Here is a 12,548-nt window from a genome sequence, read left to right on the forward strand (position 1 = left end):
GAAGAAAAAAACCCAAAATACTCAATCCCCGCAACCAATCAAAAATAAACCTCAACCCCCTCCCCCAAAGTTTCTGTAGTAATTAAAAAAAACCAAACACCTGTCTGAAGGGATTACAGCAATAATTTTTCAGAAAGAGTCAGGGAACTTATAAAAATCTTCTAGAGAGGAAAAAAAAAAAAAAAGTGAAACATTTGGTGGCCATCTATGAACAGTTGAAAATAAGAAACAGTGATTACTTCATTAACTCAAAATGCTATAGAAGGAATGACACATACTTCTAATTCCCTGTATTGAAAGAAACTGGTTATTTACCAACTTGTACTTAGGAGACTACTTATAGAAGGTTTTTGTCATCATATCTCTTCATTTCAAATTTACCAGACAAACATGATGGCAGGTCATTATGATGATAAGGAAAATCTAAGTTTTCCAAGACAAAATCCCCCAAAATAATGCAGTAATACATTTAGCAGAACAGCTCACAAAATGTGGAGGAAAACACACAGTTATAAGCTGAACTGAAATACTCAGATGTAAATTACATTATGATTTCCTTGAGGAGAATAAGTCTATCTGCAATGGTAATTTAGACACATTAGGTGCCTAAAAGTAGATATTTAAACTATTTTCATGTCTGAAGCTAAATGAGAAAAATGTCAAAACAACCTAATCTGAATGTATAAATCTTATCTATGGTGCTAAAAAGCTAAATAAAAAGAACATTTATATTAACAGGCATATTAAATCACATAATTTGCAGAAAAAGAAATAACTCATTTGGAGTATAGAATAAAAGTAATGAAAATTTACCCTGTTCTGTGAGTATTCCTGCTCCTTACAAACAAGGAAGTCTAGACTTTTCCTTTTAGATTGTTCCACTGAATTTGAAATGTGATTGTAATTGGCTTTGAAAAAACATCATTCATTAAATTAAATTCTTAACATTTCTTTTCATGGATTTGTTTTATTTTGCTTTGGTTTTCACATGTTAAAAATTATGTTCAGTGTCAGGAAGTTGTCCTATACTACTTTTGCATCTCTTCTTCCACCTCAGCAGGACATCAGGACACACTAGACCAGCAGAAGTTTCTCAGTCTTTGAAATCTCATGTTTTTTATGTGAGGAGATGGCAGCTGGAGTGCATTACACTCTGCCTGGGGATGGATGGTCTGCTAAAAGTTATGGGTAAAACTTAAAGAAAGGACAGGAAAAGGTGACATTACAGTGGGTCTTTGTTATAGGCCACCTGATCAGGAATAAAAAAGAGTGGATGAGGCCCTTTACAGACGGAGAGAAGCAGCCTCATGTTCATGAACTCTAGTCCTGCTCTCTGTTTGGAGAGACAACACAGCTGGGTTGTGAGAACAGGTAAAGAGTGAAAAAATTTTGGAATATTTTATTTCTTGATACTTTCATGAATGCAGTGTTTTTAAAACCTGAACTTAAAAATTAGTGTTTCTTTTTTGCATACATTGAGAATGTAATGAAAAGCAATTTTGGTTAGGACATGATCAATTGTTTCACTTATAAGCATACTCAGTATGAGTAGAATAAAGTTTAAAAAAAATTTAAAAATTAAAAAGTGAACAAAAATTGGAGTTTCTTTGGAATTCTCTTTGTCTGTTGAAAGACATCTTATTTTATATGTCTATGACCCAAAGGTCAGTCATGATAAAAAGCATGAAAACCATTGTATTAATTCAAATTACCAGGTAAATGAACAATAGTTGTAATGGCAGAATCAGTCATAATTGTTAGTGAGATACTCTCAAATTTGACTGCTACAAGCTTTGTATACTTTTATATATCATTAACAAGACAATCTCAAAATAGTTGGTTTTTTTAGCAAATTTTCTTCAGTAACCAAATATGCATTCAAAAAATGAAGGAAGGGAGGGAAGAAGGAAGGGAGTTAATGCTGAACTCACACAAATTGCAAAAAATCATTATTTCACATCTGGGCACATTAAAAAGAGCTGACAATTGTGAATAGAAAAAAAAGTACAGGTGCTGTGGACAAACATGCAAGTACAGACTGGTTGCTCACTTGAAATGGGCTGTCTGAGCTCCCCTTTCTTCTCCTCTTCACTAATACTTTTATTCACCTAGTTCTCTGTGCTGTTTTCACTTGCTTCCCTGCTGCTGCATTTTGATCTTTGCTTCCTGTCTCACTCCCCTGCTGTTGTTCTCAACAGTTTTCTGCTTTTTTGATGAGTGGTGAAAATTGCAAGATTCCAGGCCTCTGAAGAACAAAGAGAATTTCAGAAATCAAGAAATCTTGTAAATTGTGCTTGGCTGCTGGTGCATGCAATACTATTAAACATCAAGGATGACTAATCTTGGGGGGGAAAAAAAAAAAAAAAAGCTGCATATAAAAGGTCTTGTGCTGCATTTGTGTGCATGGAATAACTTCAGACTGGCATTCATCTGTGCATGCATTCCTGGAACAGCTTGTTTGTCTTTAATTTTGCAGAACAAAAGCAATTTCAAGTTAAAGGCAGAATTATTTTTTCTCTCCCAATGACAAAATTTCTGGAAGTAAGGCTTTATCGTTTACAGGATTCAAATAATTATTATTTTCCTTTTTCCTTTCCCAAATTCTACAATAAAAGTGGAACATTACGTGCAGCAGAGGATGGTGTTGTCACGATTTCCTTGTATAATCCCTCTGCCTTGAATAACATAACGATTCCATTTTTTCTAGAAGCTTGTCAAGCATGTCAAAACACACATCTACTCTTTGGTATATGTCAATTTGTGCATATTTGGCATTGTGTGGTCCATAATACTCAAACCAGATGGACATCAATAAATTTAACACATGCACATGAGAAAGGAATTCATGGAATGGTGGCACAACTGCTCATAAAATCAGTAAGCTCTTTTAATGTCATCTTTATCTAATGCATGGCCAATATGGTCTTGGGATGTCAGTGAAAACTAAGCAAAAATTTTCCTCATAAATATGAAACAAGAAATATGTCAATAGTTATCAGATATAGAAACATTCTTAATAATATCAGAAATTATTTACCTTACAGCAGTTCAAGCCTCCAGCATACTTTAAAATTCTTTGTTCTCACACAGAAGTGAATCAAAAACAAGTAGTATGAGTGCAGCTTTCTATTATCTATTATATATGCCGATAATATTCTATTATCGGCATATATAATTTTCTATTTTTTAACAGTATGCTTCTCAGGGCTGTGAGTGTACTAATAGGCCTTGTCTGCCACAATCTGTCTCACTAGCAGCCTCAGAATTCTGTCTAAACTCAGGTCATTTAAACTACAGAATTTCCATGAGATATGCTGTAGATATTTTCTGTACCAAACTGTTCTGTTTTCCTAATTAGAAGTTAAAATTAGGGTGCTTATGGGTTTTAAAGCAAACAAGCAGTTGCTTGACAGAAAAAATAAAGAAGTACAGTTCAATGATTAACATATAACTCTGGTCCAATTTAGGTAGAATTTCAAAAGAGAGATACAAAACTCTAGAAATGGAAGAGTTTGAGGCTACCTAAGCCAACCTAACAACTCTTCCTCATCAGCTCTAAAGCTGTAGCAATATCTATTCTATTCTATCTATTCAAAAATAGTAAATTTCAATCTATATTAGCTAACATGTTCTGATATTCTGTCTAGAGTTTTCACAGATTCTCTCCTTTTTAGGTACATCTGCATCAGTAGAATTCTTTGGTTAAAAGAATCACAAATCTGATAACAGATAGGATGTTGGGAACCTTCTCCAGACTCTTAGACTTTTGCACCTGAGTTTATCACCCTTAGTAAAAATAAATAATAGTTTCTGGATGTGAAGTCAAGCTTCTTAAAATGGACTATATGCTTCCAGTAGAGGTCAGAACAAGTATCCAAAGTTAACTGTCACATCATTCCTTGCTCATGATCCTGCAGCACAAAAAAAATGGTGTTTTGCAGTTCAAAAAATAAAATTTGCACTAGGTTCTTGTTAACAATTAATTGCTACTCCTGTAACTGTGATCTATTAACTGTAGTAATCTCTTTTGTCTTCCTGGGCTTTTAATGTGAATGATTATTTAACAAATTGAGATTAAGATGGGAGCAAATATCCCTGCTATCTCCTACTGTTTTTGAAAACAAATGTCATTCTTTATTTAGGACAGTTTTCTGAAGTTTTTAATACCAAGTCAGGACATTTGGAATATTATGTAATATTTATTGAAAATAGGACTCAAAATGGAACGAAGTTTCGACAGTGATGCAGCTATGCTGCAAAGATTTTGTTTTCAGTGATGTACTTAGAGAAGTGCTTTAGCCTCACCAGGGGTGAAATATTCCATCTGTAGAAGTAAGACTGGTATGCATTTTATTGGTAACCACAGTTAGTTAATGCTTGATTTTTCTAAAGTCATTCTCATTGCCTCAACACTGAGGCTAACAATTAGAATGGAAGTGTTGAATTAAGCATTGGATAATTCTCTGTTGATGAAATTATTCCATTTTTTCATTAATGAAGTTGATTTCCAATTGACTTTTTTTTTTTTTTTTTAAATTCAAATAAGAGCAGATTCTACATTCTCAAATAGCTCATGTTGCTGAAAGCTTATAAAGCTATGCCTCCACTGTCTCTTCCCCTGCTGTGCTTGACTCCTTAATGCTTTTGATCTTGCATGGGATTTTAGAACACAGAAAAGGAGTTAGAAAGTTATTTCACTGTTTTCAGCATAATACTTCTACTTTACCAGGGAGGTTTGATGTAAAGGGCTCATAGAAGGGGTGTCCCCTTGTCCCAGTTCAGTGGATAAAGAGATTTGTTGAATTCTACAGTTTGTTGAATTCTGTCCCTTCTATACTTGGTAAAACATTTCTAGAAGCACTCTGAAACCCAATTCCCTCAGGTTCTGGAATCATTAATGGTAAGGCATTTTGTAAACTGCCAGTGTACATCCTGAGCTATGTCTGACTACAAATCCCATCCACAGTTGCATCAAGCAACATCAGAAAACTTTAAAGATTTTCAACTTACAGCATCTGTGGGGAGTGCTATAAATCCAGGACATCCCAGGAATCTGCAATCCAAGTGTTCCTACAGCCATGCTCAAGAATGCCAACTGTGAAGTCATGCAGGAATGCTAATGTTCTGGCCTGGAGGCTTCCCTAGGCATCACTCTATGTATCTTTTACTCTGTCCTCTCAGAAGAAGTGAATTCTTGCTGTGAGTTGTTAAATGTTGGATTCAACTTAGAATTACAACCAGCAGATCTGTCATTCTGACTAAAAGTTGTGCACTGAATAATTTCCCTGCTGTATCTACATTAGTTACAGTTTTGAAATTGATAGGAACACCATAGTTTTAATATATATAAATTATTTTCTGATTTCCCTCTTTGAGAAATTTCTTTAAAGCTCACTAAGGGATATAATTGATTCACCTTGTGGGAGCAAGTTCAGAAGGGGAAAGGAGAAGACAGCTCCAAGTATATTATAGATTCAAGTCTACAATTTATGCATATAGTGAATTTATATTCTTCCAAAGCACTCAGCTGTAACCATGTGTAATTCACATAATGGAGTCTATAAGTTCAGAAGTATAAAATCAGTGTGGGTATTGGAAAAAATAAAGTTATTTATAAATTGCACAGCATATCACATTAAGTGTGTATTGAGTAGAATGTTGAATTCAGCTTGCTAATGGTTTTAATTTCTTGCTCTTATTTAATTTACCCTTTGACAAATTTTTTGTGTAGACCTTTTGAGGTTCTCACATGGAAGATCTTTTTAATGTATTTATTTTAATTGTAAACAGTGTGGAATTATGCCTACTGCAATATCCTTCCTGCAGTTGCATCAGACAAACAGCTGATCTGAATCCCTAATCACATTCTCTGTGAGGGACTGAAAAAGTCTACATTTTCAGGTCACCCAAAAAGCTAGTTGTATAAATATTCCATCTCCCTGATACAGCAACTTGTGATTTGTAGGAATACGGTCTGTGAACTATTTTCCTCTGTTCTTTGTGATGTTTTGCAAGTGTGTCTTTGTCTATATAAAGATTTTAGTATGTTGATCACCTTTTTTTTTAGAAGAATTTTTTACAGTGGGAAGTTAATATTTTCTTTAAATCTTTCTACTGACATATAAAACACTTGATTTGTTGCATTCACTTTCTGTAGGTGCTGAGGATAAAAATGGATTCTATGGAGTAAACTGAATGAGATTATGATTAAGAAAGGAAATGTCTTGAGCCAGGAGCAGGACACTCAGCAAAAATCCAGCAAAACCTAATAATCCTGAAGATGAACAGAAAACAGGCTCCATTTGAAGCTAAAGGGGTATGTAGGGATGAAAACATTGGTCAATATTGTGACCAGCTGAGGGGCATATGTATAAAAGTGTACTGAAGACTCAGAAAATGACGTTCTGGAGGAATGCGCTCAGTTCTCAAATAATAGGTTAAGGAATTTCACTGCAGTCAATTAAAAAAACAAAAAAAGGGAAAGAAACAACAACACAATAAAAAAATCCAACCCCCCCAAAAAAAAACCCAACAAACCCACAAACAAACACCCAAAAAACACCGAAAAAATACCTTTTGAACAGTTTGAACAGCCTGAAGCAGAGAAACAGTGGCAGAGCTGGGTACTGTACTGAGTACTCTTGTAGATTAAGAATTTGATTCAAGCACTGAAAGAAGCTGGTGCACAGAGCCACAGAATCATAGAATGGATTGCATTGGAAGATACCTTATAGATTCCCATCCCTCTGCCATTGTCAGAGACACTTTTCATTATACCAGGTTGCTTAAAACCCCATCCAGCCTGGCCTTGAACACTTCCAAGGATGGGGCATTCACAGTTCTCTGGGCAACCTGTTTCTGTGTCTCACCACTGTGAAGCAAGTATAATGTAAAAAATAAACAAAGGTAAACCATCTTGTAATTTAAAGGCAAATAAACTTTCTAAAAGAAGTATATTTATTTTGCTCGACACTTCTTGTTTTAGCCAAGGTCTTTGTTGTGATACTGGGATTTCGTTCACTTACATGTATTGTCCAATCCATTCAAATCATACACTGTTATGTTGAGGATCATACTAGGTTTACAAAGTACCAGAAAAAAATTCTCCTTAATTGTCAGTACTGTGCTGTAGAGACAAATCTATCTCTGTCCTTTACAATCTTTTCTTTCCAGTACTCAGGATATGGATTCTCATTGAACAACTAGTTTAGATCTTATTTGTATTAGCTAATGTCACTAAAATTTACTCTGGCATGTCATACATAAGTTTGAAAAAAATTATGGTTTAAGGCTTTGAAGTATAGATGCTGCTTTATTTAAAACTCACATTTGAAAAAAAAAAAACAAAACCAAAACCAAAATGAAACAAAAAATCCCAAAAAAAACCCCAAAACCTAAAAGCACAACAAACACAAACAAACAAAAAACAAGGAAAAATCCCCAAAAAAATTATCAGAAATTTAGCATCTAAACTTCATGTCAGGGGTTAATAATTTTAGGAAATTACTTCCTTATTTATTACTTTTTACATTTTATTTATTTAATATCTCTTGGTCAATAGTTCTAAAAAACTTCTTAGAAACAGAAGGTTTGTCTTTCTTTAATCATTGAAAGCAAAGAGATAAGTATCACTGCACTGAGCAAGGCCAGATTACAGAGCCAGGGGAGGAGATAGTGCCACTGCTTGATGAAGCACAGGGAACACTGATCATTCTGACCATCTCATTTCGATAGCTAGCAGTTGCTATTGTGTGTTTGATGATGAATGCGTTTTCAGGCTGATCATTTGAAGCTGCTGAAAGTAAAGACATCGGCCATTTTTATGCTTATGTGGTCTTAGACAAAACTCCCTCTGTTGCTTGCTTGACAGAGGAGAATACAGCTCATCTTACTGTAGAAAGCCTGGGACCAGCCTTTCAACATCAAGCCTTTTTGTCAGACAATACCTTTCCCGTGATCAAAGCATACAAGGGATGTGGTAGTCACATCCAAGTTCATGTTCACACTTCTGTGCAGACAATGGAAAGGAAAAGAGAGAAACGTATTTAGCTCAAAGAAACAATTTAATTTGTTCTAGAAATCTGAATTTTCTTAAAGAATGCATTTTCTGATCAAACATACTAGCAGCAGCTAGTAATTGTTTAAATTCCTATTGTCCACAAACAATTTTTTTTTGAGGTTTTCTTTTATGTTTAACTCACAGTATTTCATGCATTCCTTTTCCATAGATTCTTTTTTCTTTCCTTTTTTCCTCTATAACCCTTTATTAACTAAATATATCTAGATATGCAGTCACTGAGTCACAGTCACATTTTTGAATGTGATTATTGATGATTAACAATTATCTTAAACCTCTTTTATTTTCCCATATTTTGCCCAATATGTTTTGGACTACAATGATTCCTCAGCTGTATTTAAAAAGACCTGAAAAATTAGTAAATTCATTTTTTATTTTGGAGAACCACATATTTGCAGCTACTGAAAACTGGTCTTTAAAAGCAAAGAATGCAAAAACTATTTCTGTGTAAACCAGTTAAACATGTATAGTTTAACAACATCATCAACAGTTAATGGGGATGGTATCTATAATTGCATTTGTTTGCTCTCACATAATATCATGATATTAAATTGGTTTCATTAGCTTTTTATTGACTATTAGAAACTTCTTTACCAAAACTTTAGCTTGCCTGTGTGCTCAGTTAAACTAATGAATTCATGTATGAATGGATATATCATTTCATAGTTTTCAACTTCAATCCAGGCACTGGAAAACTGCAATCATATGAAAAATTCAGACATTCTATTTTAAATAATGTATCCTTTTTAAAATAATGTATACTTGCATTACTGTTAGGATTGCGAAAGGCATTTTAATACTTTTAAGCAGATCTTATCTACAACTACTACTCTTCACAACACATAAGAGCAACCCAGCTTTCATTACATGTCAACTTCTTGTTTATTCTTTTATTGACATCACTTTTCCACAGGAAAAAACATAAAGAAAAAATCCCCAAAACAAAAAAAAAAAAAAAAGAGAAAAAACCCAAACAACCAAAAAAAAACCCAAACAAAACAAACAAAAAAAAAATTTCATAAATGGAAGTTATTCAAAGAAGAGTACATTATGATTTCAAAAATTCTATAAAAATAAGATATTCATACCCCTAATTGTCATGTTCTAGAGAGTGACTGTGACCTCTATATTAATTTCCTTTAAGTTCCCAAGACTTTTAAAAATTTGTTAGTTTCCCTTTTTGGGTACCCTGTATGCTATTTATATGGATGGTCTTATTTAGAAAAACAGAAAGAATCTGTGCAGAGGTATCCACAACCATCAGGAGTTTTCAGAAGAATCCAGTCAGCTCCAAGGACCCAAATCATCCAGGCAGCATCAGATTTAGTTCATAGTTCAGAAGGAAAAAGCAAACAGATACATTTTTTCATAAATGTTGGTAGTTATTGCGGTAGTTTACTCAGGAAGTCAGATGCAGAATTTTCAAACTCAATTGAAATCTAATTAATAAACATTTCTGAACTAAAAAGATCAAAACCCTAAGCAAAACAAACACTAGCATTTCTTTTTCTATTAAAAGAACTGTCTATAAAAAGATTTTGTCACTTTGACCAGGAATGTAAAATCTGTCTATTTTATTGGAAACTGAAAACATAGGTAATAATTTCAAAACTTTATTTTCTTGTCTGGCTTTTACACGTTACACAAATATGTATTTTGGAGCAGTTCTGAAGCTACCAAGCTATCTTGAATAATATCTATCAGCTTCCATGTACAGAATTCAAGTTCTCCAATTACTATTTTATAATAAAGCTAAATATTATGGCACATTAGATTCTCCTGAAGCTGTCTTAAAGGAATACAATAAAATGCCTCCTTTAAACAAAGGTTTTCTCGAGTTAGTCATTCCTGCACTCCACAAAATATACTGGATAATTCTGTAATCGATCTGGACATGCCAAGGAAGTCCATGTATATACCATGCACACACATTTCATGGCAAATGAAAACCAAGTAAAGAAATTACTTTGCTGATACACATTCACTGTTCCCCCTAACAAAGAAGAAATGTATAATATTATTATTTAGTCATCAAAATTTTTTTACTGTGGATGTCACCAAAACAATTCCAATTTCCTTCAGAATCTCAATACAGTCTTTTATTCACCCTTGCCTTATTTGCCATTATCCTGATATACTATTTGTAATCACACTCTATGAAATATATTGGGAGGATAAGGTAAAATAGATTGCTTCTGTTAATATTAAGATATGTACATTAAAAAATCTGTTTTATTGCTTTTTAATTTATTTCCAGTCTGTATTAATTATTGCATTTATTTAATAGAAAACTATGTCAAGACAAAGTTATTTACTAACAATACATCCCATAAAATAAACAAATTAAATTCTAATTCATTACTTTACTGAAGGAAAAAGCCACCACAGATTTTCATTCTAATTCTTAGATCCAATTACATCATGAATAATTAGAGCTATATTTTATTTAAAGCAGCTTACAGTTATATAAATATATTTTATACCTATACATACATTATATATACATCTATATGTACACTTATTTACAATAAAACATAATTAAACAAGCTATTTTCCCTATGTTGCCAATCACTTACAATGAACTTGACAAATAGTTTACAATAAGACCTTATTATGCCCTCAGCAGCAAGCTAAGTATTACTATCCTTATATAAGATGTTCTAAATTTCCACCTAAAGCAAGATTTAAGGTTCAGCTTTGAACCTCAGCAATTTTTTTTTCCCATTTCTCTCTCCTCCCATTGTTAAAAAGTTCTTGAAGCCAGTCTGAAACCACATTAATTTCTGCCATAGTTATATGCAGTTCCATAATGGATGGATTTCTGTCCATATAGATTATGGATTGGATAGTATGGGCCTCGCCTGCTGGGAATGGGATGGCACCTCCAGGATTGTTTTGCATTTCTTAATAGCAGAATAATACTTTCAGAGCAACAAATGTGTAGATTCAGAAGAAAATCATACAATTTACTGGAACAGAGAAAACAGCTGGGACCTTTGGCAAATGTTGCTATTCTTGCTTGTCATTGAGTGTTTATTTTAAAAGCATCTGTAGCACTGCAGGCAACATTTTTTTCCTGAGTGAAGAACCCTGTGTTGTAAGTGTTGAATACCTCACAATTCCTTCAAAAGCAGCTTGAAAATTTTCTTGTTTTTAAAACTTTTTCTTCATTGTCTAGTGAATGAGATAGGAGATAAGAATGCAGAAAATATAGGACTACAAATATGCTATATGGTTTTCCATATAGAAATGCAAATTGATTATTGCATTGTCAAGAGTTTGGGATTGCCATGCTGATAACCAACTTTACAAATTAGTTACTATACAACTAACATATTTTTTTATTTTTTTTCTCAATAAAACTTCTGTCCTGTTGTGTTCTCTTTCATTTTCATCTATATTATCAATTGTTAAATGAATTGTGCAACACCTTAAACTACAGAGCAAAATTTCTTTGCAGCTTGGCTACAAGTTGTCAATAAATTCCTTGACTACTTTTTCCTTCATAAATTCTCATTAATTTTTGAGACATAAGCACATCATTATAAGAAAGTGGAGAAAAATACTTTGGAGGTATTGTAAGTGAAAAATATTAATTTGATGAAATACTTTCTTACAGAAGGCTTTAGACAGCAGAAAAAGGAGAAATTAGGATATTAGGTTAAATTAAGGGCAAAATGAGAATGTTGCCTCCATCTTCCTAGATGGGTTGTTTGCATTCTATGGATCATTTCCCAGTGGGCTTGTGTATTGGCTTGTACCTTTTCACTTTAAGTCAGAACTTGAAGCAAACATTTTGAACCAAAACTTCCAATGATAATCTTTTGAATTATGCTGAAATTTAATTCATGTTTTTATTCTATTTCTTTCATGATTGACTACACATTATCTTGAACAGTAAACAGGACATTCTCATGTGTCTTCATCAATTCCTAGCTACATTAGAAACTGCTAGATTTTCCAGTGTTGAATAACTTATTTATGCATTCCAGCACTTCTAATGAATATGGTACACATCTGGGGCAAGTATATACTTTATTCACTGATCTTTTAGTAGAAGCCTTCTGTTACAGAGCAATCACAAATTGCATGTTTCCTCACAGTCCCTCTCCTCCCCAGTGCTCCCCTTCCAGAAAATATCCTCAGAACAAATTTTCACCATAGTTACTTAAGCACAGTGCTATTAGAATTCTGTTCCTCTTCTGGAGCAAAATAAACATTTTTCAATAACATTTTTGCATGTAATGAAAACTCATCTTTCTCAAGTTGATGGGTTTTTTGTTGTTGTTTGTGCAAAATTTTTTGTTTTGTTTTTGTTTCATTTTTTAAGTAGTCAACACTTCTTCTAATTTGTATGATAGTTTAGACAAAAAGCTGTAAGGAAAGTAGTTACTTCTGCACTCTTCTTTCCCGATCAATATTTAAACAAGTACAGAAGAACAGGTATGGAAAGGTGGAAACAATCTGTCTT

Source organism: Cyanistes caeruleus, chromosome 3 (assembly GCF_971803275.1).
Source record: "Cyanistes caeruleus chromosome 3, bCyaCae1.hap1.1, whole genome shotgun sequence".
Classification (NCBI taxonomy): Eukaryota; Metazoa; Chordata; class Aves; order Passeriformes; family Paridae; genus Cyanistes; species Cyanistes caeruleus.